The 7,666-nt window shown below is 41.0% G+C and overlaps 1 pseudogene; it reads left to right on the top strand.

Moving 5' to 3' along the window:
• The first annotated feature begins 724 nt into the window (after nt 1-724).
• On the top strand, nt 725-1,117 carry LOC127227378 (60S ribosomal protein L31-like; annotated as a pseudogene).
• Nucleotides 1,118-7,666: the final 6,549 nt, after the last annotated feature.

The following is a 7,666-nucleotide window of genomic DNA, read 5'->3' as shown; positions in this document are numbered from 1 at the left end:
CAGCAGAGCTGTAACAGCCCTCTCAGAGAGGAGCAGAACTCCTATGTTCCTATGGGGAAATCATCACCCATCAGAATAGAGCTGTAGGTATTGCCAGGTTTCTGACAGCCAGGATACATTTCCCTTCAGAACTGTAACACCTACAGCTATTGCCAACCTTCTGATGGCCTTTCCCTTCAAAGCTGTAACACTTACATGCTATAACTCTTTCAAAGGCATTAACATCATCCTATATTGCATACGTTTGTCTTTCAAGGTCAGAAATGTAAGGCTGGTAAAATAGCTCAGCAGGTGAATGAGTGAGTGAAATGCTTTAAGATCGGATTTCAGAGTTTAGTCTCTGGGACTATGAAAAATAGATGCCCACAGATTGTCATTTGACAAGTACATATATATGGTGTCATAAACTCTGGCACCACAGTAAATAAATGTAATTTAAAAGAAAATAAAAGATAGGGAAATTACCAAGGATATGGCTGGAACGCTGTCAGCCTGAATTAATGTCACTCATCAAAGATCTGTTTGCTTCTCAGAAATCTTGATTATCCCTGTCTCATAGGACCCCACTGTTATTTGACTAGCAATGAAAGTGTACTAACTAAACCTATAGAACAAAGAATATCAGTTTCTTCACATAAATCAAATATTGCCAAACGAAAATTTCACCAAAATCGGAAATATATTCCAGGAAAGATCTGAAATTCCTAGAGGCTGCAGTGTGAGCCCTGGCAGGATGGCTCCCGCGAAGAAGGGTGGCGAGAAGAAGGGCCGTTCTGCCATCAACGAGGTGGTGACCCCGGGAGTACACCATAGACATCCACAAGCATATCCATGGCGTGGTCTTCAAGAAGCGTGCTCCTCGGGCACTCAAAGAAATCCGGATATTTGCCATGAAGGAGCTGGGGACACCAGACGTTCGCATTGATACCAGGCCCAATAAAGCTGTCTGGGCCAAAGGAATAAGGAATGTTCCGTACCATATCCGTGTACGTTTGTCCAGAAAACGTTAACGAGGATGAGGATTCCCCAAACAAGCTGTATACATTGGTAACCTACATACATGCCTGTTACCACATTCAAAAATCTACAGAGCGTCAATGTGGATGAGAACTAACCTGCTGAAGTTGGAGAGCAAAAAAAAAAAAAAAATTCCTAGAGGCACTGATATCCCATTGTCATTAGAAGAAAACCTTTTCTATTTTGTATTCTTTGCCTTTCACATGGGTAATGATAGCCTTTAAAAATCAAAATTAATTGCTGACAGTTTTCAGAGCTTTCTTGACTCAGTTGTCAAGCATCCTAAGTGGTAATTTAGCATTTATGATTTAATAAAGCTTGCCTAGCGATCAGAATGAAAGCTAGCCACACCAGTTAACCACAGATATCAGGCAGTGGTGGTAAACACATTTAATCCTAGGACTTAGGAGACAGAAGCAGATGGATATCTGTGAGTTCAAGGCCACCCTGGGCTACATGAGGTAGAATCAGTCTGAAAGAATAACAAAGCTCATGACTTTAATCCCAGCACTAAAGAGGTATATACGAAGAAGCTAAGGATCTCATGTAGGATTCAGTCTCTAGTCACAGGGAAGACAGGATCTCCATTTCAGCCTTGGCAGAGGTAAGAGCTACTGGCTGGCTGCTTTGCTTCTCTGATCTTCAGCTTGAACCCCAATATCTGTCTCTGGGTTTTTACTATTTATGCTGCAATCCTACAAAGATGCTAGCTTTCCTGTAGGTCAGGTGAAGAACAGACTGCAGCTGGTGCAGACTGAGTGCAAGCCAGTCTCCCATTCCTGCCTTAGAACCCAGTAGACAAAGTCGTGTTTCAATTACTTGGAAAAGATTTGGATTCTGTGTGGACCCCATGACAACTGGGTTGTCATGAGGGTGACCATGCAGAGCCCCCTGAATTTTGGTAAAACCAAGCTCCATTATGCAAGCAAATTCTCACTGACATACAGATACAAGCAGACACATAGGTACCTCATAATCTCAGAGCCCCGGGTTCACTACTAAGTCCTCAAAGAGACCAAATGCCTAACCTTGGGATTTATCTGATTGTTTGACTTGGGATAGCCACCATGAGCTACCTGTTGTCACAAAGCTGTCCTCCAGTCACAATGTTTATCATCAAAACAGTAGCCTCTCAAGGAGAAAAGCTATAAACAAAACCAAGGTAAGGCAACAGCATATGGTTGTACCTTCTAGACTCCTATATCTATTTCTATACTCTGTTTTCTGGTCCACATTTATAAGAAAAGCAGACAAAATTCACAATGAAGGGAGAAAACAAATGAGTATGGTTTAAATAGAGTTTCAAACTAAAGAGGAAATGGACTTTCTCTAGAAACATTGCTATCTCTGGTGGGCAGGTAAGGAGACAGAGTAGACAAGGGAATCTCTAGAGAAACATCTGGCTACATACTTTGCACAGATCAAAAGAATGTTAGAACTATGGGCATAGTGACTAACAGACAGTTAATCATATTTTAACCAGGTAATTTTGAGTTAGTAAGGAAATAAAGACTATGTTTGTTATTATTATTATTATATCTAAACCAGAAGTAGATTAGAACTTTTAAGAATATTCCCAATGGAAAGCAAATTTTGACTTGAATAAATACTTTCCACAGTGTACCAACAGCATGAAGAGTTTCTCAGGGAAGTTTTACACTGTGCCTGACCTGTGCATGTTAATTAGTCCCATTCTGAGCTAGCCAGTTCAGAAGTCATGAGAAAAGTTTTAGTAACACCAGTCAGAAATTGTACATGACATAGCATCATTGTCCCTTTAAAATGCAGGTCCAACTCTTACTGGCTTTTATTTATAAATAAGCAATACATGTCCTTGTTCAAAATTATCACCATAAGAAAATGGTATGAGTCAGCTAACTGGTGGAAGCTTGATTACCCTGGGATCTGGTCCATCATCATGGAATGGCTTCCAGCTTGTTTCATCCATCCTAGATGGAGACTGTCTTTCTGACTCACTCCTCCACTTTCATCACCTCCATCTGGCATCGTAGTCAGTGCCTTAATCACCGACACAATGGCTCAGTGAACTCAACCATATTTATGATCAGCTTTCACTTTACAGCACAAAGTACTGGGAATATAAATGGATATTTATCAGGTTTATGTCCTCAGGCCCCAAAACTTATGGTATGGCATGATGCTGTATTGATGTTACAGTGCTCAGTTCTAGTGTCCCTAATGTCACTCTGATAAAGATTCCACTGATAGAGAGGGGCCAAGTGCATTCTCCTGCCATCGGGTTGGCAAAGTTCACATCCCCTTGCAAGTTGAGGCACAAAGACGTTAAAATTAAAAAGGGCTAAAATTCCAGAACCCGGAAGCAACCTAGATGCCCCTCAACTGAAGAATGGATAAAGAAAATGTGGGACATTTACACAGTGGAGTACTACTCAGAGGAAAAAGAAAAAGAAAAACAATGAAATCTTGAAATGGGTGGAACTAGAAGAAACCAACCTGAATGAGGTAACCCTGTCACAAAAAGACAAACATGGCCTGTACTTACTCAGATATGGATTTTAGACATAGAGCAAAGGATCACTAGCCTACAATCTACACGGCTAGAGAAGCTAAGAAACAAGGAGGACCCTAAGAGGGACATACATGGTCTCCAGGAGAATGGGAAAAGGACAAGAGCTCCTGAGCAGATTGGGGTCATGAGGTGGGGAGAGGTAGAAGAAAAAGGAGGGGAGAGAAGGATATAAGGGAGCAGGAAGATTGAGTCGAGGAAAAATAAGGGAGAGCAAGAAAAGAGATACACTAATAGAGGGAGCCATTATAGATTTAAGGAGAAATCTGATACTAGGGAAATGTCCAGAGATCTACAAGGATGAACCCAACTAAGAATCTAAGCAATAGTGGAGAGGCTACCTTAAATGCCCTTCCCTGATAATGAGATTGATGACTACTTTATATGCCATCCTAAAGCCTTCATCCAGGAGTTGATGGAAGCAGAAGCAAAGATTCACATCTAAACACTGAGCCAAACTCCTGAAATCCAGTTGTAGAGAGGGAGGAGGGATGAGCAGAGGGGTCAAGACCATGCTGGAGAAACCAACAGAAACAGCTGACCTGAACAAGGGGGAGCTCATGGACCCCAGAGTGATAGTTGGGGAACCTGCATAGGACTGAACCATGTCTCCTGAACATGGGAGTTAGTTAGGAGGCCTGGGCAGTCTATGGGACCTCTGACAATAGAACTAGTATTTTTCCCTAGTATATGAATGAACTTTGGGAGCCCCTTCTCATTGGAGGGCTACTCTCTTAGCCTAGATACACAAGGGAGGGCCTAGACCCTGCCTCAAATAATGTGACAGACCTTGATGATCCCCCATGGAAGGCCTCACCCTCTTGGGGAGTCGATGGGGGTGAGATGGGGAGGTCAATGGGAGGTATGGGAGAATGGGAGGGAGAGGGAACTAGGATTGGTATGTAAAATATGATTGTTAATAAATTAAATTAACAAAAAATTAAAAAGGACTAAAATTCAAAATTAAATATTCTTAACTTGGAAATTCAAAACTGTCACTTAAAGACTGACAGTCATCCCTTAAATGTCTTGTTCTTGTTTTTGTTTTCCATTTTGAGCAGAGTCATTCTTTTGGCCCATGAAGTGATGGGATGTCTTCTGTAGTGTGAGCTCTTTCTTATTGGAAAATGTTCTTTCTCAATCACAACTTCAGGTTCCAGAGTCCAGACATCACTCAGTAGTATTTGTCTAGGGAGCCTTGTTTACAAAAGGCTCAAAGATCAGTGAGAGACATAAGATTACCCTGGTATTACTACACCAAAACACCTTTCTCCCTCCTCATTTATCTTCCCAGCCAACACTGTGTTCTTTCTGTCAGCTATTCAATATTCCCAAAATATCAGAGTGAAAGAGATACCACATTGGCTCAATCCTTAGGGTGCTATGTGGTCAATGTCAGTGGTTAAGAGTCCAGCAAGTGAAAATTGAGGATAGCATCTTCCTCACTTAAAACTAACGATGGGACTTTTATAAATTTTGTTTAAATTTGGAAATCCTTTCCATGACTGGCAAGACACAATCCTGTAGTGCCTTGAAGTCAGATTAAGTCCACTGTTACTGTTGAGCCACACTGGAACTGTGTGGTGACAGCCTCCTTTTTCACTAGCTCCTCACGTGACACTTCAGTTTGCATTCCCAGTCTAGGGCCCTCGCCTGATTCTACTACAATTTTGTAAGCTTGTAAGGAGTGTCTTTTCTACTTAAGAAGATATTTATCCCACCTGACAATGTGGCCGGTGCCTGGAACTTAGAAAGAAGCTGTGTGACCCTACCCTACCCATAACCCCTTTATTGCTTTTTTCTTTAACCCAGAGCTTGAATTCATTCAAGATAGAGAATGTATCCAGGATTATCTATCCAAACCTACTCAGCAGCATGAAGCAGGTACATCTCCAGAATACTGGAGTACATGGAAGTCACAGACCTTGTCATTTAAAGGACTGCATATTATTTTTCCCAACATTAATACAATATTTCTTCTAGCTTCAATGACAACAAGCTCAAGACCAAATCAAGTCCATTGCCCCTACAAAATGTATCCATTCCTTCTTTTTTCCTTTGTTTTTTTTTTCTACCAAGAGTGGGTCAAAACTGCCATAAAAATATAGTTGAATTAATATTTGACATGGCTCCAGAGTTATCTCAGTCTATCTAAAGTTAATCCATAGTAATTGGTAGCTAAATATTACTCATTAGTTTTTCTAAATAAAATTAAATATGACCTAAAATTCCTCCAGGAGCTGCAACTTTATGAGAAATCCAAGCATCTGGTACCAAGAGGTGTGATAATTATAAAAGAAATATTTTATGCTCATTATGTGGCCATGTACAGTAAAGCTTTCAAAAGAGACTTTTGAATGCCTGGGTTTCTATTTTAAAACCCTTACCGCCTGAGAGCCTGGTCCTCTTCTAAGAAAAGCTTAAAACTAACTGTGCACCAGAATTTGTCAGAGATAATATAAATAAAAGGGAGAATGGAGATGTCAGACTGGGAGAGAGCGGAGAAGACAGGGCCCAGCTCTTGGCCACATCACCTGATGAGGCCACCTGCAGTGGCCCGTGTCTGCTGTTTTGTACTGAGTTATCCCCAAACCTTAGTCTAAATGGCAACATAAGCACAGGGATGCTCACACTTAAATGCCCTGAATTCTCGAAAGATGATTCTGACTTGAAGTCTAAGATTTTAGAAACTGTTTGGAAATGAGAGCAGAATGATGACAAATCATAAAAATAGATCTTGATTACACCGGCCTCTGCCCATTGAAGCATATCTCTGTGAAGTGACTGGCACAAAAAGGCATTTCTGCATTTATAATACCAGCTCTCTTTTTGCAGGAAACAGTTCTCTCTCTCCTCCTCTCTCTCTCTCCTCTCTCTCATCAGAAACTAAATAAATGTGTATATTAAAATACTAACAAAATTAAAAAGAGGATATGGGTGCCTTTTGTGTGTTTAGTGTAAAAAGTTCAGTTAAAAAATAGCAAGCCATGCCTTCCTTTCAGGCCCTTATAAATAGTTCATGGTACAATTCACAGTTTAGACTGGATCTTCACAAATCTTTGTGCTGCAGTGACTTAACCGCGAAAAGGTGTTAGAGCTCATCGGTTTTCACAGATACTCAGCAGAGGAGAGAAATTACCATTGTTTTCTTTCTCTGACAAACAAGGGTTTTCAGTAGCTATCCCTCCTCCTATGGAAGAAAGCTGAGCCAACAATACTCCACTGTGGTGGTGTGAGTGTAATTGGTTCTTGAAATCTCATAGAGAGTGGCACTATTAAGAGGTGTAGCTTTGGTGGAGAGGGTATGGCTTGTTGAAGGAAGTGTGTCACAGTAGGGGTGGGCTTTGAGGTTTCCTATCCTCAGGATACAGCCTAGTGTCTCAGTCAACTTCCTGTTGCCTGCAAGACGTAGGAGTCCCAGCTCCAGCGCGTGTCTCCTGCCTACACACCGCCATGCTCCCCGCCATGATGGTAATGGACTGAAGCTCTGATACTGTAGGTGAGCCACCCCAATTAACTGTTTTCCTTTATAAAAGTTTCTGGTGTCTTTTCACAGCAATAGAAACCCTAACTAAGCCTTACACTTCCAGGCTGGTAGGGACCTATTCTCTCTCCTCAGCGGGACCTGAAAACAGTGAACTCTTACAAAAAAGAAAAACCCCATTAGTTTCATATGGTTTTTACTTTAAACATTAAGTTTATCTTAAATGTATTTTATTTTTATTTATGGGAGTGTCTACCACATGTATGCCTGTGCCTGTGGAGACCAGAAGACGGTGTCACATAATCTGGAGCTGGAGTTACAGGTGGCTGAGAGCTGCCTCATGTGGGCAATGGAAATTAAACTAAGGGCCGCTGGAAGAGCAGCTAGCCCTTTTAACAGCTGAGCCATCTCTACAGGCCCTCTACATGAACTTTAATGTTAATTCTTTATCATGTGCTGACATTTTTCGTATTTAAAAAAAAAATTGAAGGAAGAAATGTGACATACAGTAAAAACAGCAACACAAAAAGTAACAAAATAAAGTCAGTAAGAGAAAAGCAAATTTATGGTGCCTTGAGTCAGTGCCAGAAAGGAAAAGAAAAAGAAAAAGAAAAACT

Source organism: Phodopus roborovskii, unplaced genomic scaffold (assembly GCF_943737965.1).
Source record: "Phodopus roborovskii unplaced genomic scaffold, PHOROB, whole genome shotgun sequence".
Taxonomy (NCBI): domain Eukaryota; kingdom Metazoa; phylum Chordata; class Mammalia; order Rodentia; family Cricetidae; genus Phodopus; species Phodopus roborovskii.
The sequence above is the reverse complement of the archived record's forward strand: the minus strand, read 5'-3'. Positions and strand labels throughout refer to the sequence as shown.